This window comes from Mus caroli, unplaced genomic scaffold (genome assembly GCF_978045245.1).
Source record: "Mus caroli unplaced genomic scaffold, Mus_caroli_1 scaffold_1, whole genome shotgun sequence".
Taxonomy (NCBI): domain Eukaryota; kingdom Metazoa; phylum Chordata; class Mammalia; order Rodentia; family Muridae; genus Mus; species Mus caroli.
The window spans coordinates 31,549,755-31,577,751 of record NW_028227256.1 but is presented as its reverse complement, the minus strand read 5'-3'; the positions used below and the strand labels follow the sequence as shown (position 1 = coordinate 31,577,751).

The 27,997-nt window shown below is 47.3% G+C and overlaps 1 pseudogene; it reads left to right on the top strand.

Moving 5' to 3' along the window:
• The first annotated feature begins 5,147 nt into the window (after nucleotides 1-5,147).
• Nucleotides 5,148-27,571, top strand: LOC110287933 (PHD finger protein 19 pseudogene; annotated as a pseudogene).
• The last annotated feature ends 426 nt before the right edge of the window (nucleotides 27,572-27,997 follow it).

The window sequence follows — 27,997 nt, the reverse complement described above, 5'->3', positions numbered from 1 at the left end:
TTACTTCAGGACTCAGGGGTCCTTGGGTACAGAATGTGCTCAACTCCAGTCAGGGATGAACTCAGACAAGGGTAGCCCTGAACCTGACAGCTGGAGTGGGACACCAGAGGAGGGTGGAATTGACCCTCAAGCCCCAGAGCCAAGCTAAAGCTCAACATGAGTCTCAGTCCTGTGATTACCAATGGTGTGGCACACACGGTTAATCCCAGCGTGTGAGAGGCAGAAGCAAGTGGATCTCTCTGAGTCTGAGGCCAGCCAGCTCTACATGGTATTTCCATGCCAGCCAGGGCTACAAAGTGAGACCCACACCTCCACTGCAAACAAACAAACGAACAAACTTGTCTTTCTATTTATGTGTGTGGACAAATGTGTGTGCAGAGTTCAGAGGTCAACCTTAGAAGTCTTTCTCAATCACTCTCTACCTTATCTGAAGCAATATTTTACTAAATCTAGAACTGCCTAATGCAGCTTGCTGGCAAGCCCCAGAGATCCTCCTGTCTCTGTCTCCCCAGTGCTGGGGTAACGGGCTCATGCTGCCAAGCCCAGTGTTTTACGGGGGTGCTGGGCATTTGAACACAGGCCCTCACATTGTACAGCAAGCATTTTACTGACTGAACCATCAACCATACCAAACCTGTCTTCAATAAGGTGTAAACCCTGCTACCAAGCAAGGCAGCAGAAACCCCGAGGTCCTTAGAAAATCTGTTAAGGTAGAACAGAGGAGGGGGAAGAAATATGTTTATTCTGCTATGATTCTTTCCGAAGATGAAGGCTTTGCAAGCCCTTTCATGCACCGTGACTGGAGGCCTGCTAGCTGCCCTTGAGGCTCTCTATGCCCCTTTACGTCTATCAGAACCTGACTCCTCCTCCATCTCCTGATAGTATTGTTCATGAGGTCCAGAGAATATAAGCACACCATATATCTCTGAGAAGCAATGAGAGGGTATAGCTCTGGTCATATGGTTAGCCCTGCTCTCAAATCAGCTTCTGGTGGGATATGTGTCCAAGCTAGCCCCTGATTAAATAGGAGCTGCACCTGCTCTGACCTCAAAGCCAGGAGAAAAGAATCCTGAAGGACCATGGATGCTCTCATGGAGGAGGTGATCTACCCCCACACGGATGCCTGCAGATGCACACCACTGCAAGACACCCCCCTCACCTGTACCCTCCTATGATATCTGACTGATTGGCACACTTAACTAATGGTACTTCTGATGGACCTGGTGGATGGTATATATTCCCAGAGCCTTCTTGCCTTGCACCCTGGAGATAGCTGCTCCCTCTGTTGTGTGAGGGATATGTTTCAAACAGACTTCATGTATGTATACATGTTTATATATGCAGATGCATGTGTGGACATAGGTATATGGAGGCCAGAGGACAAATTTGGCTGTCACCATTCAGGTGTCGGCCACCTTGTTATTTGAAACAGTATCTCTCAATGGTCTCCAGCTTACCAAGTACACTACACTGTCCGGCTAGTGGGTCCTCAAGACCTGCCTGTCAGCACTGACATACAAGCACACACCATCACACTGGCTTTTTACATGTGTGTTCTAGGGGATCAGACTCTGGTCTTCACACTCTCTTGCTGTGCTAGTTAGTTTCAACTTGATACAACATGGGAAGAGGGAACTTTAACTATGAAATTGCCTCTACCAGATTGGTCTCTGGGCACATTTATGAGGGATTACCTTAATTCACGATTATCCTGGGAGGTCCCAGCCCACCATGGGGGATGAAAGCTGTGGGTGGATGGCCTTGGTTGTGTGAGAAGGCCATAGAAAGCATTCACCATTCCTCACAGTCTCTGCTGTACTTCCTGCCCCCAGTTTTCTGCCCCAGCTCCCTTCATCAATGAACACTGACCTGCAAGTGTAAGCTGAAATAAACCCCCTTCACACAAGATGCCTTTGTTCATGGTAATTATCAGCCTCAGAGAGAAATTAATACCAGAGACTGGGCTATTGCTGTGATGGGCCTGACCATGTTGTTTATTGGGATTGTGGAAGGAGTTTGAAACTTTGATGGTTAGAAAGAGCCATTGAGTGTGCAGTGCTGTGTTGAGGATATTGTGTGTTCCTCTTCCCAGAAAGCTGATATGCCAGAGAGCAAAAGCTATGACTTTTTCCCATACTGATTCCATGGTAGACCAGCAAGCTCTGAATGCTTAAGTGAGAAACTATGTCTTTTCCCACATAGACACAATCACCACACCCAAGGGAAAGCCAGGCTAGGCCATGGCTGGGGTGAAGACACATTCCTCAATGTCTAGGCTACATGGCTCAGGAAGGAGGCCATGAGGCTGGCCCTCTAGGTCAGAGCTCCTGCAGAAAGGATGAGGTTTGATGTCATAAGCCTTAAAAAGTGGGATATTAAGCAACAGCATGGCCAGTTCAGTGTGTTAGCAAGGAACCCTCTCCCACCTCAGCCCTCAGCCTGACAGAATCTCAAGCCAGTCTCTGTGTGACTTTCATTCAGAGCAAAGATGACACCTGGACACTCTGGCCATGACTGAAGACTGTATATCACAAAGGGGAAGAAAAGGAAAGGAATAGAAAGAAGGAAGAAGGAACCAGCAGACTTGATTTGGAAACAACAGGACCTTATTTCCACCTTTGCTGTTGAAGACCCCCACCTGGGAGCAAGGGAATGTCCAGGGAACCTTGTACCACTGCTGACACCACAGCAGCCCCAAGACAATTTCCAGAGAGTTAGAAACTGGAAGGGGCACTAACAGAGAACCTGAGCAGACTGTGAGTGAGCCAGAGCTGATGAAAACCTTCTCTTGGAATACCATTCCGCACACACACACCCACCCCCACAGTTTCTGTTTATTGGGAGATGCTGAAATGGAGAGATGGGGTCATCTGGAGCCTGGATGTGGAGGAGCCTGCATGTGTGGGATCCCCCTCCCTCCTCCCTCTTCTAGCCACAAGGCAGCCTGGAATGTCCCTCAGGCCTTGCAAGGACACACTCTGCCACCACCCTTCCAGTCCAGTCCAATCCCTCAGAACAGGGGCTACTAGTTATCATTTTTTTAAAAAAAAGTTTTTACTTTGTAGTTTTAATCATGTGTATGTGTGCATGACTCTTTGTGGACGTGTACAAGTGAATGCAGACACCCACAGGAGCCAAAGGGATCAGTGAGGGGCTGAAGTTGTGGGTGCTTGTGAGTGACCTGATGTCAGTGCCGGGAACTGAACTTGGGCCCCTTGCAAGAGCAGTACACATTCTTGACCTCTGAGCTGTTTCTCCAGCCACCCCCTGAACATCTGTGTCACAGCCAGGCACCCTGTTTTATTTTTTTTCAATGAAAGATATAGCTGACTTTTAGCATGGATAACAATGTAGCCAGGGGTGGGCTGCATTTCAGCTGGGGGGAGCTAAGGCCTGAAGGACTTTGAGTCAAGCCCTAGCTAGGTTTCCTTAAGGGTGAGTATGAGCTGGCCACAGTGAATACTGTCTGGGGGGCATGTCGTCTGAGGTCCCTTGTCACTGGCTATGTGACTGGAGGACTCTGAGCCTGCTGATAGAGTCAGGATTCTGACCTTTTGTGGCTCCACTGCACCTGTCTCCTGGCCTGCTATGACCCAACCATAAGAAACATGGGGGTTCTATAAGGGGAGTGCAGTGGGGGTGGGGAGCAACTCTGCTGAACTGGTCCCCTCCCAGGGTCTGGCCTGACAGTGGACATAGAGGAAAGAACTAATGACCGTTGGTTTGACACCTGAATGTTGTCATTGGCACCTTCTTGGGCTGAGCTTTTGCTATGCCCCGGTTTTGTATGTTTGATGTTCATTGTACCAGCGAAAACGGGTGAGATCTAGTGGTAAAGCAGATGACCTCCCCCCAGCTGTGCTGGGATCTCTATACAGCCATCCTCTGCTGGCTCCTCTCTACCCAGAACTACCCAGCTGAGGCCAGCACTCCCAAAGAAGAGAGGCAATCATAAAATAATTCTGTTAAGACCTACACCCAAGGAGTATAGGTCTTACTATATAATAATGGTCATTATGCTATATAGCAACAGGTCATTACTATATAGTGTTGATTGATACTGATTATCAACTTAACAGGATCTAAAATCATGGATGAGAGAGACACTTCTGGGCATATCTGAGGGATTACCTAGATTAAGTTCACTGATATGGAAAGACTCACCACGAATGTGGGCAGCACCACTCTCTGGGCTGGGGGCTGACTGTGGATGAGATATGACCTACACTCCTCAAGTTCCTGCGGCCGTGGTGTCTTCACCATCATGTACTGTATCCACACAAACTGTGGGCCTAAATACACTCTCTCATCTTCAAGTTGTTTTTAATGTCACAGCCATGAGAGAAAAATAAGCTTCCACGTCAGTGTGTGAGGCAGGTGGGAGCCGTGACTGTCACCCACAGCCAGACCCATCATACCACCTGAGCTCCTGGGCTACATCGTTGTTACCACATCATTGTGGCACGAAATTCTATGAAGATAGACGTGCTTATCTTCTACCAAGCACCCAGAAGGCTGTGACCCAAGGCTTGAGCAGCGCCAAGCTTGAAGCAGGTGTTAGAGATTCATAGGGACTGATTCCGGGAGCCTTGAGGGACTGGAGAGAGATGCTGGTATAGATCGTGGGTACCGGATGCAGCAGAGCCATGCTCGTGCTGGCACGGACAGTGGAAGAAAACACAGAGTATGTCAGGCTTCAGTTCACAAGAGGGAAGCCAGTGTGGGAGGTAGGGGGCGGGGCTTGGGGGGGTCACTGGGCAGGGCTCCAGGCAGCCTGGGACCCAAGGGGCTGGGCTGATGCAAAGGAGACCGCCCAAGCTGGAAGGCGCCAGTCTCCAGGGTGACACTGGTCTCAAAGAGAGAGGACAGAATGGGCTTTTGTGCGCAGTAGATGAGGTTGCCGAGAGGTTGTCCCAGGAGAGAGACAGTAGAGGAAGGAATGAAAGGGGCCGTGAAACATGGCGGAGATGCCCACTTTGTAAGCTTGCTAGGCAACAAATAGCTTCGATTTTAGGCGGCCTAGACAAGGAGACTGTGCGCTCTGAATAGGAACCTGACTGAAGGTGGGGTGGGCTGGGGGGTCGGAACCTGAGGAGACATGCCCAGTTCAGTGTGGAGAAGGCCTTGCTGCATCCGTCTAATGGAGCATGGTGAAAGTTTGCTGGCAAGCCAAGCAGTACGGTTCCCACAGCAGAGGCGTGTCCCTTCTTCTCAAGGGCCATGAGGACAGCAATGTCAAACGGAAGAATGAACAGACAGATGTGGGGTGTGGTCTTCAGGGCCTCAGTTATACCATCCATCGCAATAGCATCCCTAGGCTGGGTATTCTATTCCCATGTGAGTGCAGACCTGCATGAACAAGTGTCAGAGGCTCAGCCCTCTGCCTAGACCTGGCCACATGCATGTGACCACGCTTCAGGGTTGGGTCCAGAGGAGGACGATGACATTCTGATGGCTTGAAAGCATGAGTGGGGGGTTCCTGTGAAGGGAAAACACTGCAACCCGGGGTGTCTGTGCATGTTAGCCCTAACATAAGGCCTGCTATCTGAAAGGGGGGACAGAAAGGTGTGTGGAAATCTAAGGGGGCTGTGAAAATCTCCATGATGTCTCACAGTCAAGCTCAGATTAGGCCGATGATGTGTGCGAAGTCAGCCTCTGTGGAATGGGGGTCTCGAGTCTCCTATGTCTAGGGTATTACAGGGGCTGAGCACTTCCCTGCAAAGAGCAGGCCCTGTCCCAGAAGGGGGCCTGGGCAGGAGATGGGAAGCAAACTCATGCAAGATTCTCCCCACCATCTCTGCTTCTGTGATCACACCCCCCAAACATGACGTGACCCCAATCACCCTATTTGAACATTCCCCAGGCACAAATGGCCAGCAAGGCGGATGTTGGGCCCCTGTGTCTGGGAGCCAGGCCAAGGCTGCTCTTAGCAACAGGGTATTCAAGGGCAAATTGTGCTCACAATTCAGGGTGTGTGTGTGGCTGTTTGCCATGGAGACTGTGTGCCTATATGAGGAGCCTTTACAAAAGGACATTGAGGGTGTGTGTGTGTGTGTGTGTGTGTGTGTGTGTGTGTGTGTGACATTTGCCTGTGCATAATTCACCTCTCCTCACACACAAGATAGCAGTGCTTATATAGAACAAAGCGCTGAATGGAGCCAGATCACAAATCAGCTGCCACTGGCATCAGGAAAGCAAGAGAAAAGCTGGGAGTTGCTGCAAAGTGTGCATTTGTGTCCCTGAGAACCAGTGTTTTCCCACAGAGAACTAGCCATTTTCAAAGGAGGAAATGATGGAGCAGACACGTGCGTGCGCATCTTCAAGAATCTCTTCTTGTTCTGCAATGAAGAAATGATCCAGGTGGGTGTGCTGTGGCTGCCGAGGATATCTTGGCCTCTTGCAGGTCTTGTGTGTGCAGATCCATGTATGGCTGTCCCAACATGCTGGCTGCAGGATCTACAAAGACAGGACATGCAAACACTGAGCAGCCCAGTGACCATCTGATAGATAGTTTCCCAGGGCCCAGATAAGTATTGCCCGCTGTAAGCTAGGTACAGATTGGGGGCATAATCCAGTTGGCAGTCCATTATATAGATGAGGAAAGGAGACTCAGCAGTCCCTCTCTCTTCAGCCTATGAATGGCAGTGTCAGGGCTTGACATGTACAAAGAAAGGATCCAGCTGGGTCTTTGCAGGTGAAACTTAACCAGAGGGGCCTTGTTATGCTTGTGAAGGCTCAACTGAGACTGAAGAGCTAGAGAAAAACCTCCAAAGTTCCTCAGCCCCACCTCCCAGCCTTTAAAAGTCAACCTTGTAGAACTCAAGAGAACAGAAAGACCCAGCCAGTGTTTGTGTTCAACCCTAAGTCCTCGTGGCCTTGGAGAAAGCCCAGCCTGGCAGTGGGCTTCTCTGCTGTGGCCAATGCCTCAGACCCTGCCCCCCACCCCCACCCCAGAGGCTGGAGAACAAATGTGAGCGAGTCACTGAAAAGCTGGACCTCTGGGCTTGATTGTCCTAAGGCCCCAGCTTGGCCATTCTTCCCAAGAATTGTACCCTAATGCTTGGCACCAAGGAATACTGTTTGATCTAAGTCCAGACAGCCAGAAGAAGACAGAGCCAAGACTCAAAGTGCAGCTAGCACGCCCCCCAGTGGCCGTACTTGGTGTTCGAGGTGGAGAAAAGGAAAACCTAGCCCATCACTGAGAGCCACCAGGCAGAGACATCAACAGTGAACTCAGGACAGAACTAAGGAGAATCATGCATGGCTCAATCCACAGATATCATCCAGAAGGGAGGTGACAGCAACTGGTCCCTACTCTAGCAGGAGACGGTTTCAGCCCTCACACAGGCAGACTGCACAGCCAGCGCAGCCCATGGCAGCCTAAGTGGGAACATCCTCTTGGTCTTTGACAACAGAGCTCAACTACTATCTGAATAAGAAAGCCTATACCATCAATCTACCAAAGGCCTGCTCCAAGCTGGCTGCCAACCAATTCCTACTAAGATGTTACCAGCTGATCCAATACAATAGTTCTGACCCTGTGGGGAGCTAAAGTCCATGGGTTTCAGGACACAAAGGTTCCAGGTCACCTCACTCCAACAGCCTCCCTTCCCTTTTCTGACCCATCCTAACTCATCGCATCTCATCCTGTCTCATCCTGTCCCATCCCACCCCATCGTGTCCCCCTTCTACCCTCCTTCTCTTTCCTCCCCAACATATCCCTAGTTATAATCCTAGATACTGAATTCCCCTCCATACTTTCCCAAACTCAGTGAGCAATGCAGGTTTTCTGTTGAGATTGTATCTGTGAGGGGACCAGTGACATCATCAACTGTGTTAACTAGCCAGGTTCACACTTGCAGATTCTTTACAATATCTGTCTTTGTCTCTATTTCCATCTTTATCTCTGCCTCTATATCTCTCTTTCTCTCTGTCTCTCTGTCTCTTTCTTTCTCTGTCTCTCTCTGTCTCCTCTCTGTCTCCCTCTCTCTGTCTCCCTCTCTGTCTCTGTCTCTCTCTCTCCTTCTCTGTCTCTTCAGTGGTGAAGCCACCCATTAGTCATCTACACTCCTGTGGGTAACCCCAATTAAATTCCCTGGTTTGCCAAGCTACACTACAGTGGAATTGTTTCTGTCCAGGTCCCTGTGCTGGTCAGTCTCTTGTTAACTTTGTCATAGGCTGAGAAGAGGAAATCTCAATCAGGAAAATGTCCCCCTTCCCCATCAGATCGGGAAGCCACTAAGCAGTATTCCTCTGTGTCTGCTTCAGGTCCTGCCTTCCCGATCTGACGTCCCTCCATGATGGACTGTAAGCTGTGCACTGAATTAAAGCCCTTCCTCCCCATGTTGCTTTTGGTTATGGCATTTCTCATGGCAACAGAAACCGAAATAGAACATAGTGCCCTATCTGGGGAAGTAGACATTTGTTCATGGCTGAGATTAAGTTCACAGAGCTGCTGGCTTGGGATCAGACTCAGCTCTGCTATATATCACCTAACAGTGGTCCAGAACTGGTCTCCTCACTTAGGGTCAGCCTGGGCCCCTTCTCAGTATAGAGCTTCCTCCTCCTCTGGGAGACATCATCCTTTTTTGAGCTATGTGCTCTCTTCTATGGATGCACACTGAGTTATCAAGCAAAGGAGGAAAACAAGACACTTGGCTACCCTGTCTCACTTTGATGAGGTTTCATTGCAACCATAACTGGCCCCTCAGGACAGCAACCTGCAATAGCAGGATCTTGGCCCTTGGTACAACTATGAGGTTAGAGCAGCCTTGGCTATGGGGCTCATTCCAAGCAGCTCTGCCCTGATTCGCTGCGTGATTGAAGTCAGCCATGCTGGAGGGCTGTGGTGGGCATAGCCCCATGGTAGGTGTCAGGAAGTACCGACGTTGTACAGCCCTGTGCTTGTCAGCTCTCACTCTCATGCTAACCTGTTCTGGCCTGTAATCCACGGTAGTGCAAGAAACATGTGTGTCGCTGTAGGGTTTGGGACTTGTGAAGCTCAGGGTTGGTAAAGCCACAGTGTCCCTGGTATCTAGAGATGCCATGCTATAGACAGAGCAGCCTGAGGAGTCCCTTAGAGACTCCTACTTATATATCCTGGGATTGCAACTCATACCACAGAAAATAATTTCAGGTCAGCCCGGTGGCATAGGTCTGCCATTGCAGCTACTATTGAGGATGGGATTAGATGATCAAATGTTGAAGACCTGTCTGGGAAACCTAGCAGCTAATGAAATTGACATAGTTTTGTAAATTTTTTTTTGGTAATTAAATAACTCATTGTACAAAGACACAAATGAATCTACGTCTCTGACAAAGGATACTCCTGAACCTGAGTGCAAAGACAGAGATGCACCATGTGAGTCTTGGGTATCAGTGCAACAGGGAGCCCCACACTCCTCCCCAGGGCCTCTGCTCCTCTATTGGTTACTTTTCCTGTTGCTGTGATAAAATGCCTGGATGAAAGCAGCTTAAGGGAGAAAAGGCTGACACTGGCTCGGAGGTCCACGGGTTCAGTCCATCATTGTAGGGGTGGAAGGCCTGGAGCAGGAAGCCAACTGGTCGGTCACATTGCATCCTCTCAGGAAGCAGAGTGAACAGAAAATGGACTGGAACCAGAGAACCAGATGGCCTGCTCCTAAAGACCCAGTTCCTCCAGTGAAGTGTCATACCTGCCCCTGGAGGCTCCACAACCTTTTCATATAACATCCCCAGATGGAGAACCACATGAGCCTGGGGGGACATTTCACATGCAAACCAATCTGACCAACAGCTCACCCTTTCCTGGCTCTCATTCTCCCCTTCCTTTTCTAGGCCCGAGCATAGCCTACTAGTCCCCACAGAAGCAGGGTGTTTGTATTGTAGCTATTTAGAGGAACAAAAGTAAAAGAACATAAAAGGGGAATAACTAGATTGACTTACATGATATGGTCTGCGTAGTTCAATAATGTGTCTCTCCCAGGAGAAGCCAAGAACCCAGCAGTTGCTTAAACCAGAAGGCAGACTATCTCTGATCCCAATATGGCATTGAAGGCCTACAAGATTCTTGGGAAACCACTGGTCTTCCAAATTGGAAACCCAGAGGATCTGGTGTTAATTTCTGTCAGCATGATAAAAAAATAGAGTCATCTGTGAAGAGGGGCCATCAACTGAGGAACTGCCTCCATCTGCTTGGCCTATAGGGATACTGGTGAGGCATTTTCTTGACTGCTAAATAATGGAAGCAAGCTTATATACCTCTGCAGTTGTCAAAGCTAGCAGAGCAGGTGCAGAGAGCAAACCAGGAAGCAGCTTCCCTCCATGATCTCTGCTTCACTTCCTGCCTCCGACTCCATCAACGACAGACCATAACCTATAAGCCGGATGAACCCTGTGGTGATTTGAACATGCTTGACCCAGGGAGTGGCACTATTACTCCTAATAGTGGCCTTGTTAGAGTAGGTGTGGCTTTGTTGGAGGAAGTGTGTCACCGTGGAAGCTAGTCTTCTCCTAGCATTCTTCAGATGAAAATGTAGAACTCCCAGCTCTGCCTGGCTGCTGCCATGCTCCTGCCTTGATGATAATGGACTGAACCTCTGAACCTGTAAGCCAACCCCAGTGAAATGCTGTCCTTTATGTGAGTCATGGTGTCTCTTCACAACAGTGAAACCCTAACTAAGACAGAAGTCGATACCAGGGACTGGGGGATTGCTGTGATAGACCTGAGCATGCTTTGGTTTGAAGTTTTGGAATGGAATGTATATCCTGTGATGTTGGAGGTAGGTGATCTGCTTTTTGATTATGATTTTATAGTGGATTATAATTAAGTGATTCAATGAATCTCAGAAGAGACTTTGAACTTTTAACACTGTTGAGACTATTATAGACTATGGGGACTTTTAAAGTTGGACTAAATGTATTTTGCATGACCCTATGGCTAGGTATGAACCCCATAGGCTCATATGTTTGAATAAACCTATGGGGGCTAGGGAGTGGCATGATTTCAATATGTTTGACCCAGGAAGTTGCACTATTAGGAGATGTGTCCTTGTTGGAGTAGGTCTGGCCCTGTTGGAGGAAGTATTTCACTGTGGGGGTGGACTTTGAGATCCTCCTCTTAGCTGCCTGGAAGACATTCCTCTCCTGTTTGCCTTTGGAACAAGATGAAGAACTCTCAGCTCCTCCTGCACCATGCCTGCCTGGATGCTGCCATGTTTCCTGCCATGATGATAATGGACTGAACCTCAGAACCAGTATGCCAGCCTCAATTAAATGACATCCTTTATAAGAGTTACCTTTGTCACGGTAGATACAAAGCAATGGAAACCCTAACTAAGATAAACCCTTTCCTCCCTGTGTTGGCTTTGATCAGTGTTTTAATGACAGCAGCAAAAAGCAAACTAGAACAGCTAGGCTCTTAGCAAAGGAATCCTGCTGCATCAGGAGTAGCATCAACAGGATAGATCAACTTGCCAACAAGAAGGAAAGCAAGCAGGCAAAGCAAGCGCTTCCTTCTTCCACGTCCTTTCATCTGGCCTGCCACTGGAAGATGCCACCATCAATTAGGGCAAGCCTTCCAAGGACAAGAAAATCTCTCAGCTGTGTGCTCAGCCACTCACCTTGATTCCAGATCCAATCAAGTGGACGTTTAACCATCACAGTGTGTGCAGACTGAAAGTTGCTAATTAGATGTGATCACATTCCGGTAGGTTTCACTTAGGTCTAATTTTACCCATGATAGTTCCTGATGGTTGTGTGTGTGTGTGTGTGTGTGTATGGTGTACATGGTACATGGTGTGTGTATATGCGCATGTGTGGTGTGTATATGTGTGGGTATGCTATATATAATATGCGGGTGTCTTAGTCAGGGTTTGTATTCCTGCACAAAACATCATGGCCTAGAAGCAAGTTGGGGAGGAAAGGGTTTATTCAGCTTACACTTCCACATTGTTGTTCATCACCAAAGGGAGTCAGGACAGGAACTCACTTGGGGCAGGAACCTGGAGGCAGGAGCTAATGCAGAGGCCAAGGAGGGATGCTACTTACTGGCTTGCTTCCCCTGGCTTGCTCAGCCTGCTTTCTGGTAGAGCCCAGGACTACCAGCCCAGGGATGGCACCACTCACAATAGGCTGGGCCCTCCCCTCTTGATCACTAAAATGCCTTACAGCTGGATCTTATGGAGGCATTTTCTGAAGGGAAGCTCCTTTCTCTGTGTAATGTAATATAGGTATGGTCTGTGTGATATAAAGGAATGCTCGTGTGTGTGTATGTGTGTGTGTGATGTTGTGTTCTCTATAGAGTAAGCCTGAGGGCTGGAGGGGAGAGGGAAAGAATACATGTTTACACCATCTAAGGAAACCCCACTGTGTGTCCTCAGGTTTGGCTGTGGCAGCTCACAGGCACCCTCTTACCACTCACCCTTGCTTGGTTTGGTGAGTCCGCCTCCACCAGTGGAGATGGCAAAGCCTCCCTGGGCTGAGAGCCAGGGCAGGTGGAGGTGGGTGTGTCTGGATGTGGCTGAGCCCTGGCTGTCATGCCTGTAACTCCTTCCCTTCCATCCTGCCTAGACCTGTTCTTGGCAGAGGAGAGAACATGGGACTCTACTCACCTTCAAGATTCAAACATGGCTCCCAGAAGCTCTTTGGCCTACCATGAAACACCAAGAGGAGGTTTGGACAAAAGGGCTATCATCCCAAATATGCACTCCCAACCCCTAAGACCTGCTAGAGACCTTTATCCATGGGTACTTGAAAGACAGGAGGTCCCTTTAACACGAAAGGAGAATGGAATGCTCTGTTTCTTATATGTCCCTTTACTGTGTGTCCTCAAGCAGTCACCTAAACTCTCTTAATCCCTAAAACCAGGTGAAAGAGCCTCCCATGGTTAAAAGTTGTGAGGATTAAATGAGGAAAATGGGCATCTGGCAAGGTGTCTGCTGCAAGTAGCTTCCTCTCTATGACAGTTCATATTGATTGACAGTTTGAGTGGATAGAGAATTACACAGGAAAGAAACCTCCAAACTCAAACCTCAGGGCGTTCTTAGACTGTGGGCTACAGTTGTACAAGCTGGGCTCCTAGACTGAATAAAAAGGAGGGCATGAGCTGAGCACCTGAAGTTACCTTCTTCCTGACTGAGGATGTAATGTGACCTGCTGCTTCACACTCCTGATGCAGTATGACCACTGCCTCACACTCCTGCTGCAGTGATGCAGTGTGATCCACTGCCTCACACTTCTAATGCAGTGATGCAGTGTGACTGCTGCCTCACGCTCCTGCTGTTGTGATGCAGTGTGATCCACTGCCTCACACTCCTGCTGTTGTGATGCAGTGTGATCCACTGCCTCACACTCCTGCTGTTGTGATGCAGTGTGATCCACTGCCTCACACTCCTGCTGTTGTGATGCAGTGTGACTGCTGCCTCACACTCCTGCTGTTGTGATGCAGTGTGATCCACTGCCTCACACTTCTGATGCAGTGATGCAGTATGACCACTGCCTCACACTCCTGCTTCAGTGATGCAGTGTAACCTGCTGCCTCATGGTCCTGCTGCTGTGACTTTCTGCCATGATGCACTATACTCACAAAGTGTGAGCCAGAATAAACCCTCCTTTGTGTTGGTTCAGGTCAGGTGTTTGATCACAGTAAAGGAAAGTGTAAATTGTTGTCCTTTTCCCTGGAATGTGGAGCTCTGGGGTAAGATGAAACCAGTCCTTTGCCTGGAAAGTAGACAGAAGATTTTGCATAGGGGTTCCAATTTCTCCTCAATCTCACCAACACTATTCATTTTTTCCCTTCCCTTCCCTTCCCTTCCCTTCCCTTCCCTTCCCTTCCCTTCCCTTCCCTTCCCTTCCCTTCCCTTCCCTTCCCTTCCCTTCCCTTCCCTTCCCTTCCCTTCCCTTCCCTTCCCTTCCCTTCCCTTCCCTTCTTTGTGTGTGTGTGCATGCTCGTGCATGTATGCTTGTGTGCATGTGCATGCCTGTGTGTGTGTGTGTGTGTGTGTGTGTTAATTGTAACCATCCCCCTGGCTGTGAAGCAGTACTCTATGTCAGAAGCTTCAGTTTCTAGGTGATAAATAGCATTGTCCATCTTTTTGTGTACTTCAGATACTTTAACACCTTCTTAGGAGACATGTCTATTTTTCTTTTCTTGCTTTTCAGCTGTTTATTTCTTTGCTAGTTTTCGGATGGAACTGTGTGATTGTATTGTAAAGTTGTGAGAGTTTGAGAAGCCTGTGCTCTGAAAGTACAGCACACAACAGACACCTGGGTTGCAAATGTTCCCCCCTCTTCCATGGGTTGCTTTTCACTATATCAGGTGACTATGTTGAGACATTAATGCTTTAGTTTTAATGAAGCTCAGCTTATCCAATATTTCTTTTGTTGTCTGTGCTTTTGGGGTGTCTTAGTCAGGGTTTCTATTCCTGCACAAACGTCATGACCAAGAAGCAAGTTGGGGAGGAAAGGGTTTATTCGGCTTACACTTCCATACTGCTATTCATCACCAAAGGAAGTCAGGACTGGAACTCAAGCAGGTCAGAAAGCAGGAGCTGATGCAGAGGCCATGAAGGGATGTTCTTTACTGGCTTGCTTCCCCTGGCTTGCTCAGCCTGCTCTCTTATTGAACTAAGACTACCAGCCCAGAGATGGTCCCACCCACAAGGGACCTTTTCCCCTTGATCACTAATTGAGAAAATGCCTTACAGTTGGATCTCCTGGAGGCATTTCCTCAACTGAAGCTCCTTTCTCTGTGATGACTCCAGCTGTGTCAAGTTGACACAAAACTAGCCAGTACATGGGGTAATGGCTGAAAGTGGCCATTAAACCAAATATCATGTAATTCCCACTGTATTTCTTTCTAGGCACAAACTAAATGACTTATATTTAGGCAATGAGTTCATTTTTTATGTCTTTTCTCCCATTTGCCCCTGTCCTTATTCTATCACCTGTGCCCCTGGCTTTGTACTTTCATAAATGAGACCTCCCCGGGAGTTCTTTGGGAGTGCAATGCACCTCCTCGGGGGTCATACTTTGTACCCTGTCTTTACAGACCCACTAGACTTGAGCCCCATAATTCTAGAAACTAAGTGGGATGATGGGTGTGTTTGTTCCTTCATTGCTGTGACAAAAATGTCCCAGCTAAAGAGAACCAAGAGAAGTGTTTCTCTTGGCTCCCAGAGTATGTACTCTATCATGGCAAAGAGACCACAGCAACATGAATGTGAAGCAGCTGGTCATGTTGCATCCACAGCCAATCAGGAGAGAGCTGTGAACCTTCCTACCCTGTTAGCTTTCTCCTTTTAATTATTCCATTCACTCGTGGGTTGCACTGATTACCGTGAAATTGGATCTTTCTATCTCTATAATCATAATCTAGAGACTCCCTCACAGGTGAACTGAGAGGCTAGCCTTATCTATACAATCTCTCGCAGGTGTGCTCCTAGGTTTGTCTTCTGGGTGATTCTGAGTCCTACCAAGTTGACAATCAATATTAGCCATCACATTGAGCATGGATTTTGAAGAAAATCAGTGCTGTCTTGCATGACAACTTGGGGAAGACAGCACCTATTTCTCGAGGCAGCAAACTCCCTCGGATGGGATGAAACACCCACTGCCTCTGGGGAGGTGATAGTCAGTGCTCAAACCTCCTCTCAGGGGTGTTTCATGTAAAGACAAGCAGAGCTTCCAGGAGCCATGTTTGAATCTTGAAGGTGGATAGAATCCCAGGCACTGTGTGTGTGTGTGTGCAGGGAACAGATCTAAGCAGGATCTAATGGAAGGAGCCACAGGCACGGCAGTCAGCCAGGGTGTGTCCACATCCAGAGACACCCACATCCACTTGCTCCAGCTTCTGGGCCGTGGAGGCGTTGCCATCTGTACTGGTGAAGTCAGTCCCACATCATACCAAGCAAGGGTGAGGAGTGAGAGGATCCCTCTGAGCTGCCACAGCAAAGACTGAAAACACACAGTAGGACTTCCTTGGAACTCATCAATTGGCTATCCAGTGAGTTCTTGGGATGTATCTTTCTCTTTCTCATCTCCCCCAGGGTTGAGATTATAGACATCTGCTATCATGCGTGGCTTTTGTCTGGGTGCTAGGAAGCTGAATCCCAGTCCTCCCTGTTGCCTGGCAGGCACTTTACCAAGCAAGCCACCGCCCATGCCCCAGTTAACCTATATTCTGTATCTTGGGCAAGAGCTGATCCTCCTCCCTCTCTTCATTACTAAGTAATGATTTATCTCCAGCTTTTCTCCTAAGTGTCTTGTGGACTTTAGCTCCGATGTGTGTCATTAATCTAGAGTTAATTTTTTTTTTTTGCACATGGTGTAAGATGGAGGATTCAAATTAATTCATTTCAGCATGAACATTAAGCTGTCTTTGTATGAATTGTTGGAGAAATTGAATAGACTTGTTCCTCTCATTGAAAGCCATCTGACCATAGTCATGAAAGTTTTATTCAGGAATCTCACTTTATTTCACTGATCTACATGTCTAACTTCTATCAAGTCTGAGGAGTGATTTTTTTTTTCTGATAACTTTACTGAATATAAAGATCACATAAGGTAATTTGGCTTCTAAACACTAAGTCTTCTAATCCATGAGAGTGGATTGCTTCTAATTGTTTAATATTCTCAAGAGTTTACAGCAGTATTTTATAGTTTATAATGCATGTCTTTCACCTCCTTACAAGTCAGAGGGACACTGACCTGGCTCTCATTGTATTATTACCTTAACTTCCTTGCACTTTGAGAATGGTGATTTAAAACTAGAAATAAACCAAACATAAAAGAAAGTGCAAGGGAGAGTTACTTAGCTTCAACCTTCAACCTGACATAGTCTAAAACTCTTTGAGGGAGCCTCAACTGAGAGGTTGACTCAATCAGACTAGCCTGTGGGCATGCTTAGAAGGCATTTCCTTGATGGCTGATTGATATAGGGGGGCCCAGCTCACTGTGGACAGTGCATTCCTAGACAGGGGTCCTGGGCTAAATCAGAAAGGTAACTAAGCAGAGTTAGGAAGCAAGCCAGTAAGCAGCATTTCTCCATGGTTTCTGCTTCAGTTCTTTCTTGGCCTCCTGACATCATAACTCAAAGAAATGATTTCCTTCCATGAGTTGCTTTTGGTTAGAATGTTTATCTCAGCGACAGAGAGAAAAATACTACAGAAATTACTACCAGAAGTGGGGTTTGTTGCAGCAACAGACCTGATCATGTTTTTAACCTTTTGAAAGATTGTCATGTGTTTGGAACTCTGAGCAGGAAAAGATATTGAGTGCTCAAGCTTACTTGGATGCTCTAACCAGGAGTTGGGAAGATAATAATGATGTGAGAAATGCAGAGAATATAGGTGTGACTTGTGACATTTAAGAAGAAAGTAAATGCTCAATACTTAAAGTATTTGAATTAGATGTCTTTGGTTGAGTTGAGCATGCTGGTATACACCTTGAACTCCAGTACTTGGGAGATGGAGAATGTCTGTGACTTTAAGACTAGCCTGTTCTACGCCACAAGGTTCAAGCCAGCCAGGGCTACACAGTGAGACCCTGTCACAAAATAAATAAATAAGTAAATAAATAAATAAAAAATGTAATACAAAAATCCATGATTGCTAGTTATCTGGGGCTGAAAAACCAGCTGTGATTTTTAAGAAATCAGCATCATTGAGGCAAAATATCTGAAAAATAAAGGTAAAACCTTAATTTTAGGGGAAACTCCAAGATATTGGACATACCACAACCATAGGCAGTCTGTCAAGGACAGCAATGGGTATGCAGTGGAAGAGACTTTGAAATTCCAAAGTGTGGATTTAAAAAAATATATATTATGGAAGTTTTAAAGCTAACAATGTTTTATACTGTGATATTAATATAAAGTCTTGGAGATAAACACAAAGGAAAGGCTATGTTTCATAGTGATGTGTTTATGTGTCAAATTGACAAGGAGTCAAATGTTTTGGTTAGTTTAGCAATCTCAGCCCTTGGGAGATAGAGGCATTCTAGAGACAGAGGAGATCAGGAACTCAAGGCCATCCTTAAATACACAAGGAATTTGAGGCCAGCCTGGTCTACATAAACCTGCGTGTGACACTATCCCCAGGGAGAAGTGAATAAATGTCTACTCACCCCAGATAGATAATTGAAAACAGAACAAAGTAATGATTCCATAAACTCTAACTCCGTTAATCAAGGAGTTTATCGGGGTTGCTTAAAGGATTGTGAATGAAGAGTTACTTACAAGTCACAGAAGTGACTCAAAGACAGCATCACTGAAGCTCCCCCCTGCACGCATGACAGCTCGTGACAACTGGAAACCTGGGGTTCACAGTACATCATGCAGACAGACAAGGTCAGAGAGGTTCTTTAGCTGTCCTTGCTGCTTATATAACCTTGCGGCAGGGGTGGAGACTTCCTGAATTTTTGAAGTTGCTCATAATCCTTCTTTTAGAACTTTCTGGGCTTTCTTGAGCTTCTTTCTAGGGTGGAATGCTTCAAATCTAAGGAAATAGCTGCAGGGTAGACTGCATTCTTAATAAAGGAAATAAAGAATATGACATTATTTGATATGCACACTAGAATTTTTTGAATGTGAATAGTCCTGATAGGCTCATATATTTGAGTGCTTGGTCCCTGGTTAGTGGAACTGATTGGGAAGGATTAAGAGGTGTGGCCTTGTTGGAGTAGGTGTGTCACTCAAGTGGCCTTGAGGTTTCAAAGGTGCACTCTAGGCCCAGTCTCTCTCTCTCTCTCTCTCTCTCTCTCTCTCTCTCTCTCTCTCTCTCTCTGCCTGAAGATCAGTTAAGCTTTCAGTCCCATTCCTCCCAGTTGCCACACTTCCTACTGTGATGACCATGGACTAACCATCAGAAACTGTAAGAAGCCTCCAGTTAAATGCTTTCTTTTATTTATAGCAGTTGCCTGTGGTCATGGTGTCTCTTCATAGAAAACTCTCATCACAGCAACTAAAATAAATAATAATAAAATTTAAAATAATGAACAAAAGTGGAATTTAAATATTAAGATAATCACATAACCTGCTGTTGGGTCAAAGCCCCAGGCCAGGCTGAGAAGGAGCTGGGGGTCCTGGGACTTTGCAGTGTTTCCAGGCTGGTGTAGGCAAGATCAGTAGCAGGCAGTAGGCAGAGGAACAGAGAAGAATCTAAGTTGTCTGTCATCATAGACCCCACAAAAAGGTGGGCTGAGGGCAAGGGACATCTCTGGGAATATAGCACTCTAACTCTGCACTCTTCTGCCGTACCCAAATCCTCTGCGAGACTTCTTGATTCTCAGCATCTTGTCTTGCTGTGCCCGTGCCTGAGAGCAGTCAGTACAAGGCTCATTGTTTCTATGATCTCATGAAGTGAGGCTACGATGGTGGGAGCTAATGGCATGCTTGTTCTGGCCTCTGTTCTAAATATGGCTCTGAGGAAGGCTCTGAACACTTCCAGAATGAGGGTGCTGCATCTGGTGGCACCCAAGGTTTGGGCTCTGGCAGCCCTTTTTGGTGGACACTGGGAGCGGAGAGCTGTCCCATGGTTCACAGTGAAGATGTTCCTTCTATATTTTCTATCACTCTATGGTAAGGTCATTGTATCTATCTGTCTGCTGAACAGCTGAGGCAGCGTTTTTTGTACACATATACATACATGTACATATGCATATACACACATATACATACACTCACACAACACATATACACATACATACACATATGCACACACATACATACACACACAGATACACACACATATATACATATACATACACACAGAGATATACACACACAAACACATATATATGTGTATATATATGCGTATATATGTGTATATATATACACACATACATATATATATGCGTATATATATGTGTATATGTATATATGTGTATATGTATATATGTGTATATGTATATATATGAATATATGTGTATATGTATATATGTGTATATGTATATATATGAATATATGTGTATATGTATATATATGCATATATATGTGTGTATATATATATATATACACACATACATATACACACAGATACACACACAGATACATATATATATACATATACACATACATACACATACATCATATATTCTTCTTTTCTTTTCTTTTTCTTTTTTGAAGCAGGGTCTCTCGTAGTCCAGGTTAGCCTCAGACTCTCTATGTAGCTGAGTGGGACTTGATGACTTTGCACTTCGATCATGCCATCTACACCTCCTAGGTTCTTGGCTTAGAGGTCCGCACCACACTACACCCAGCTCTGTGAGGTTCTGAATGGAGAGCCAACCTAAGGCTTCCCGAACACTAGGCAAGCATTCTGCCAACTACTGATCTATGCAAGGTGGGGCTCTGTTAAACTTGAAAATCTGACAAGCACTTGACAGAGTGGTTAGCTGTGCTGTGTGCGCCATCTTGTCCTGGAGTGACACCCTTTCCGAAGGGCTCCTCAGGCTGCACACGCTCCTCTAATCTTACTTACCCTATGAGTCAGTTCCTACGCCTGCATTTGGAATTGCTAGAGTCTAGGTTGTGGCTATCCTACAATAGTTCACTCTCCTAGATGTCGCAAGTTTTCCTCCTCCAGGCCACAAAACAGGAGAGCATGTAAGTTCATGTTCTATGCAGTGAACTCATCCCAGTTAGAGCCAAAGGGGCCACATGGGGCTTCCGCCCCATGGCACCTAATATCACCTTCATTTCCACTGGGCTACAGCCCCCTCGTGTGGTTGTCTGAGGCATAGCATCGATTGCTGACTTCCAGACTGAAGAGGTGCAGACTCATCTGGACGCGTCTTATTCTCAGAGCAGTTTACTGAACCCAAGGGAGTGAGCTACTTTAACCAACTAAGTAGAATCACCTTAGTGTCTGCAGCACCTTCAGACTCCAACAGTCAACTGCCCTGTACTGAGGGTCTGCCACGGCACGGACACTGCTGGTGGATAGAGTAACCAACTGCTTCCTGATAATACTGTGAGCCATTTGCACAATGAGTCTTGGGAGGCTGAGATGTTTAAAATGGAGAAATGCAGTCTCCGTGGCCAGCTGTTAACCTGCAGGAGGTAAGATAAGCAAAGACTGGGAAGTGCCGGTCACCAGGTACAAGGAATATTTTGAGGTAGCTGCCAGGGCTCACTGGGGTTCCTAGAAAGGTCCCAGAGTCTACAATTCTGATGTTTAGCGATAAGAACTAGCGTGAAACCCCTGAGCACTGGCTTTCATGCTGAATGATCACAGAGGGATTCTGCAAAAAGAAATGGCCTGCTGAGCTCTTCACAGAAGGCAGAGTGCCATTTGGTAGGCTCAGCCCTCACATGATGGTGAGTGTAGGGTTTATCTGCAGAACATGGAGACTGTCTTGATTTGTGAAGTCCAGGGCTCTACAGGCCACTCCACAGCCTTCTCCCAAATTACTGATGGAGTTGGGACAGGAGGTCTGCTACCCATCAGCTGTGACTCTGACAAGTGCCTTGTGCCAGGTCAGTATGTTCTGGTCCTGGAAAAGCAGCCAGAACAACCCTCACATGATGGAAGGAAACAGGCTTTCTGAGTTGGCTGCTTGTCACTGAAAGTCTTTTTTTTTTTTTAAGATTTATTTATTGTTATACATAAGTACACTGTAGCTGTCTTCAGATGCACCAGAAGAGGGTGTCAGATCTTATGATGGTGGTTGTGAGCCACCATGTGGTTGCTGGAACTTGAACTCAGGACCTTTGGAAGAACAGTCAGTTCTCTTAACCACTGAGCCATCTCTCCAGCCCTTGTCACTGAAAGTCTTAAATGAAGTCACTGTGAAGTGCTTGCCACACAAGCATGGGGAACCAGTGTGAACCCAGTGTGCCTTGCAGTCTCAGGACTGGGAAGGCAGAGACAGGAGGATTATGGGGACTTGCTGGCCAGCTAGCCAACTATTATTAGCAAACTTCAGGCTCAGTGACAGACCCTGCTTCAAACAGTAAGGTGGACACCTAAATGTTGAGATCTCGCCTAGACACACAGACATAGACAGACAGACACAGACAGACAGACAAGCAGACACACACACACATAGACACACACATGCATCACAGTCCTCCCCTCCCCACCCATAGCTCACACTCACAATAAATACAGGAAAGCCAGGGAGCTTGTTCTGGGTACGGATACTCATTCTTTTAAGATAAGATGTGATATATAGAGAAATGGAAACACAAATTTGTTTAGTTTTGGACAAAACTGAGGAGGGTGAAAAATATGAACCCATCTCTCTTCTCTGCAACAGTGTTGCGACTTAGTGGAAGGCAAACACACTTGGGGCAGGAAGGCCTTCCTCCTGGCACTGGAGCATAAGATATCCTGGAGGGATCCCATTTTGACAGACAGGATAAGAAGAGGCCTAAAGAGGTTCAGTCTGGGTCCTGGGCTATGGGGAGGGAGTCTGAGCTGAAACACCAAGATTAATACACGAAAGAAACCAGTCTGCGAAAGACTGGAGGCTCTTCCTCACCCAGTGTGGTGGTTTGAATACACTTGGCCCAGGGAGCGGCACTATTAGGAGGTATGGCTTGTCACTGTGGGGGTGGGCTTTGAGACCCTCCTTCTAGCTGCCTGAAAGGCAGCCCTTTTTTGTTTGCCTTTGAAACAAGATGTAGAACTCTCAGCTCCTCCTCCTGCACCGTGTCTGCCTGGATGCTGCCATGCTTCTTGCAATGATGACAATGTACTGAACTTCTGAACCTGTATGCCAGCCCAACTAAACACTGTTCTTTATAAGAGTTGCTGTGGTCATGGTGTCTCTTGACAGTAACAGAAACCCTAACTAAGACACCTGGGTTCTTCTAAGAACAGTAGATGCCAAAGGCCCTCAAAGTTCAAGCAGAAGAGAGGACAGTTACAGCAGGGTTTGTTTCTGCTCACTAGTTCACTCTCATTCTTGGGAATGCCCTTCCTTTCTTAATGAGCTACCCCTGCTCTTATTTCTAATGGTTTCCTCTAAGAAACTTTTATTAATGAAACTGGGAACCAAAAAGGAAAGCTCCTGTTTCCCTGGTAACAATCCTATGTCCCCGGTCAATAGACCAGCCAATTAAAATGCTCACATCTTTTAGAAGTTGTCTGTGAGATTTACTTTGCCTTAGTATATTTCAGTAAAGATCAACGTGATCTTGATGGCTTCAATGGCATATTGTCTTCCTATCAACCACACTTTTTTATGACTGCTCTGATACCCAAGCCCCATGTTTTCCCTAAACCAAAAACTCAGGCTTTAGATCTCATTCGTGACTCAGTTAAACACTCACATAGCAGTTTCTATGTGCCACGCACAGGTCCAACTCAGTTTATAATGGCAGTTTGTGGGACACGGATGTGGGACAGAGTGAGGCATCGTCTCAGCTGTTTCCTAGTCCTGTGATAAAGCACAGTGACCAAAAGCAAACTGGGGAGAATGGGGTTTTATTTCAGTCTGCAACTCTCAGATTCCACTCCATCACTGAGGGAAGTCAGGGCAGGAACTGAAGCAGATGCCATGGAGGGATGCCATTTGATGGCTTGGTCCTTATAACTTGCTCAGTTTGCTCTGGACCACCTGCCCAGAGGCCAGTCTTTTGGTGGCATTTTCTCAGTTAAGATTCCCTCCTCCTAAATGACTCTATCTTACATCAGGCTGGCATAAAACTAACCAACACAGGTCAAAAAAAATTAAACTCATCAAAATTGTATGGTCAGTAAGGGTCATACTTGGAATTCAACCTCCTTTTGAAACAGTGTTCCCTCTACAGGACCCCCTCCCCCAGTACAGAAAAAGTGGTGGGAGTGAGGGGTTATTCCTGTGACTTAAAAAGGAGTCAAGTAATCTGAGAGATGAAGCTGTCTACACAGCCAGCCTGGCTTCTGGTTAGAGGGTGTGATGATCCCTCCAAAGTGACTTGTAGTTCTTTACAATGCCTTCTCGACCATCTGCTGCTTCTGCTTCTTTAGGTCCATGCTGTGATCCTTGAGATTTTCATTTTAGGCACTTTTTTCTTCTATTATATGTCAGACCCAGGGGGCAGAGAAAGAAAAACAAAACAAAAACAAAACAAAACAAAAACAAAACAGGCCTGGATCAAGATGGGTAGGGATGTTGACAGAGCTGGGGACTTCTTCCTTAGTGATCTCACCAGCCCCTTCCTCCCTCTGGAAGATCATTCTGGCTGCTCAGCGTCATCTTTATCACATCCCAGGGATCCTCAATCCTGTGGGACACGGAATGACATTTGAATTCAGCATGCACAAAAATAAAAAAAAAATTTAAAAAAAAAGCGTGTCTATCGAGGGGATTCTCAACAGACGTCCCTGTGGCAGGAGGGGTCATGTTTATACTGAGGACTTTATCTGGTTGACCAATGTATTAGAACTCTGTTAATACTCTGTGTTGTGAATCAGGAGTCAAATGATCCTGAGCTGTCTGTCATCTCTTTAATAACCATCCATTGACCATCTCTGTGTCTGGCACGTTCTTGCTCTGACTATGAAGCAAAACCTTCAGTGTGTATTCTTAGCAGACCACTGGCTCCCACCAACCCGGAACAAGAACGCTATCAGAGAGCCTCTGAGGCTGATCACAGAGACTTCCTGCTGCACTGGAATCCATTTGCCTGGTGTCCCCCCATCAATATATTTGAAAAATGCCTTGCTCGTGAATTTTTTGCTTTGTAACTAAAACATTCACAAAACCACTTCTGTGCTTAAGTGTGTTATTTGGAACAACCTGTCATGTGTAACTGTCTTCTGAGACAAGCAACAGTCATTTGGGGAGTTTAGTTGTTCCCCCTTGCAGGAGATCAACCTAACTCGGATGGTAGATAATCTACACTCCCGACCCCATTACTCCTACACAGAGGCTCAGAGTAGAACATGAGATTCTTACCTGAGGATCCAGTTGCTCCCAGCCTCCTGGTCACACTGCGCATGGCCTAGGGGAGGGGATGGAGCATATATAGGTGTGTGTGTATATACATGTGTGTGCGCATATGTGTTTGCATATGTTGTGTGTGCATGTGTGTGTGCATGCATGCTGTGAAGAGACACCATGACCAAGGCAAGTCTTATAAAGGACAACATTTAATTGGTTCTGTCTTACAGGTTCAGAGGTTCAGTCCAGCATCAGGAGATAATAGAAAGGTGAGAGCAGGGCAGCATCCAGGCAGGCATGGTGCAGGAGGAGATGAGAGTTCTACGTTTTCGTCTGAAGGCTGCTAGGAGTTGTTTGCCTTGACTGAAGGTATCCCCCCCCACACACACACACCCATCTGTGGGGAATTGCAGACTGGTAGCCAGTCGAGCTGAGGTCTGAACCCCGATGGTCATAATTCACCTACATGGCACGGGAGGCGTTCCCTCATGCTCCTGGAACTCTGGCCCCTGCCTAAGTTACCACCTCCCACAGCCCCCACAAGAGAAGCATGGTCAGTAGTCACATAAGCAATGGCCCAAGCTTCTGACCTTCAGGCTAAACTCCTCCCAGTTACCTAGCAACAGTGAAGACCATAAAAAGAGGTGCTCAGCCTGCACCTCGCTCTTGTATTCCTTTGTCCTCTCACCTCTCTCTTCTCTCACTTCTTTCTCCTCTTCCTTTTCTCTTTGTCTTCTCTTCTCTTCTCTCTCTCTCTCTCTCTCTCTCTCTCTCTCTCTCTCTCTCTCTCCCTCTCCCTCTCCCTCTCTCTCTTTCCTACCTTCTCTCTTTCCCCTGCATTTCTATAATAAAGCTCTTAAACGATAGTCTCTGCTCCTTCAAGTTCCGCTGCGCACTCTGGTCAGTGTTGGGAACTTCTTCCCTATTCCCCTCTCCCACAACCCTGGTGGCTTTAGCAAAGTAGCCCCCCCCCCGGGGGGTCCCCAGACAGAGCTGCCCCTTGACCACCCACTGAAGAGTAGGATAGAGGAATGCCCACCCAGGGATGAGTGGATAGGGTAGGTAGCAGCCCTCCCACACCTGACTGACCAGAGAATAGGGGAACTCTGGTGGGGTGTGGGCATCTTTTTCCTTCCGTTCTTCCCCAGGGCCCAGCCCCCCTTTTTTATTTCGTTCCCATCCCCTGCAGGGTGGAAGTGGTTCATTTCCTACGCTTGTGGGGGACACCTAGGTCTCATTGTTAAATCTTTATAAGCTAGGGTATCTTTTGAATGGTACAGAATAGACTTCATTTTTAAACTCCATTTTTATTGGTAATTTTATTTATTTACATGTTGTCCCCCTTCCTGGTCTTCCCTCCAGAAATTCCATCCCCCATCCCTCTGCCTCTATGAGGGTGCTCCTCCACCCACCCACTCCCACATCACCACTTTAGCATCCCCCTACACTGGAGCATCAAGCCTCCACAGAACCAAGGGCCTCCTCTCCCACTGAAGCCAAACAAGGTCATCCTCTGCTAGCTATGTAGCTAGAGCAGGGGATCCCTCCATGTATGCTCTGGTTGGTGGTGCAGGCCCTGGGAGCTCGGAGGGGTTGGGTTAGCTGATATTGTTGTTCCTCCTATGGGGCTGTCACCTTCAGCTCCTCCAGTCCTTCCCCTAGCTCTTCTATTGGAGTCCTCAGTCTCAGTCCGATGGTTGGCTGTGAGTATGTGCAAAGACAAAGGAAACAGAGAGAGACAGAGATGGAGAGAGAGAACTGGAAGGAGAGACAGAGACAGAGGCGAGGGAGAGATGGGGGGGGGGGCTTTTACGCACTGCAGCTGTTGGCCCTGGGTGATGATTTAAAGCTGCCTCTAGGTGCCTGAGGGCAGGATGGTGGGAATGCCTGATGGCCAACAGGTGGCATGGACCCCTCTGAAATCCTTAAGAGACCTGTTGTGTAGGCCCACTACTTCCACTGTTTGGGGCCCATTTAGCGTCATAGACCCTCCATCTTGTACTAGTCTCCATCTTGTACTAGGCTGAATTCTAAGAAACAGCTAGCTTCCCAGAAACAGTTTCTGGACAGGACACTGATGCCAAGTGACAAAGGGACCTCTAAGCGGCTTCCGAAGAAAGGAAAGAGTAAGCCTGCTTTGTTGCCTCAGGAATCCGGGCAGCAGAAAAGGCGAGCTTGTAGAAGAAGATCAAAGTTTTCGCTGGAAGATGCTATTCCCCGAAGTGCCTTCACCTCAGCCTGGAGCACAACCCGCCAACTGGCCAGTATATTCGGCTTCACACCGGATGAAATTCAGAGTGGCTCGGGCCAGACCTTCTCAGATGTGGATTCGTCGGACGCTGCCAGCACCTCCCGCTCTGCCTCCACCAGCCTTTCCTACAACTCCAGATGGACGGTAGGCAGGAGAAAGCTGGCAGCCAAAGCGCCCAGGACCCTGCGGGCAAAGCTTTGGGCGGCCGAGCTGGACAAGCACTTCGCCTCAGACAATGCAGAAGGAGCTGCGGGCCCTGAGCAACAGGATAAAGGCATCGACAGACACACACCTGAAAGCACGAGTGGAGAGGATTCCTCCCAGTCCTACCTCAAGGCGTGTATCACCAACTACTTTGGTGCAGCCGGGCGCTTGGCCTGCGGGGAAGAGTGTCAGGTGTTGGCGCGGAGGGTCACCCCAGAAGGCAAGGTTCAGTACCTCTTGGAATGGGAGGGGACCACCCCTTGCTGATTACCCCTCAGAGGCTGCCCAGTTCCCTAAAAACCAAAGGAGGGGCAGAAGAGGCGTCTGGGTCCCTGTTTTCTCCAGTCTCGGGGTGGTGGAGAGAACCGACATCCTGGCTGCGACCCCTGCCTGCTTCCTGCCAGGCCTAGGCCTGTGTGCTGCTGTACCTGAGTCTGAGACCCCAAATGGCTCTCTACCGTTGTCTAGAGTACACTCCATACCCCTCAAACATTTTATTGGTTCCTCTGACAGTAGCCTAGCTGTGACCCCTGATCTGAGGCCTGAATCTGTTTTTCATTGTCCCCAATTCTCCATCTTTTGCACTCTGCCCTCTCACCCCTTTCAGGTGTTTTGTGTGGTCACACGTCTTCCGTGCATGCGCATACTCTCATCTGTTCCCTCACTGGGCATGCCTCACTGGGACCACAGGGA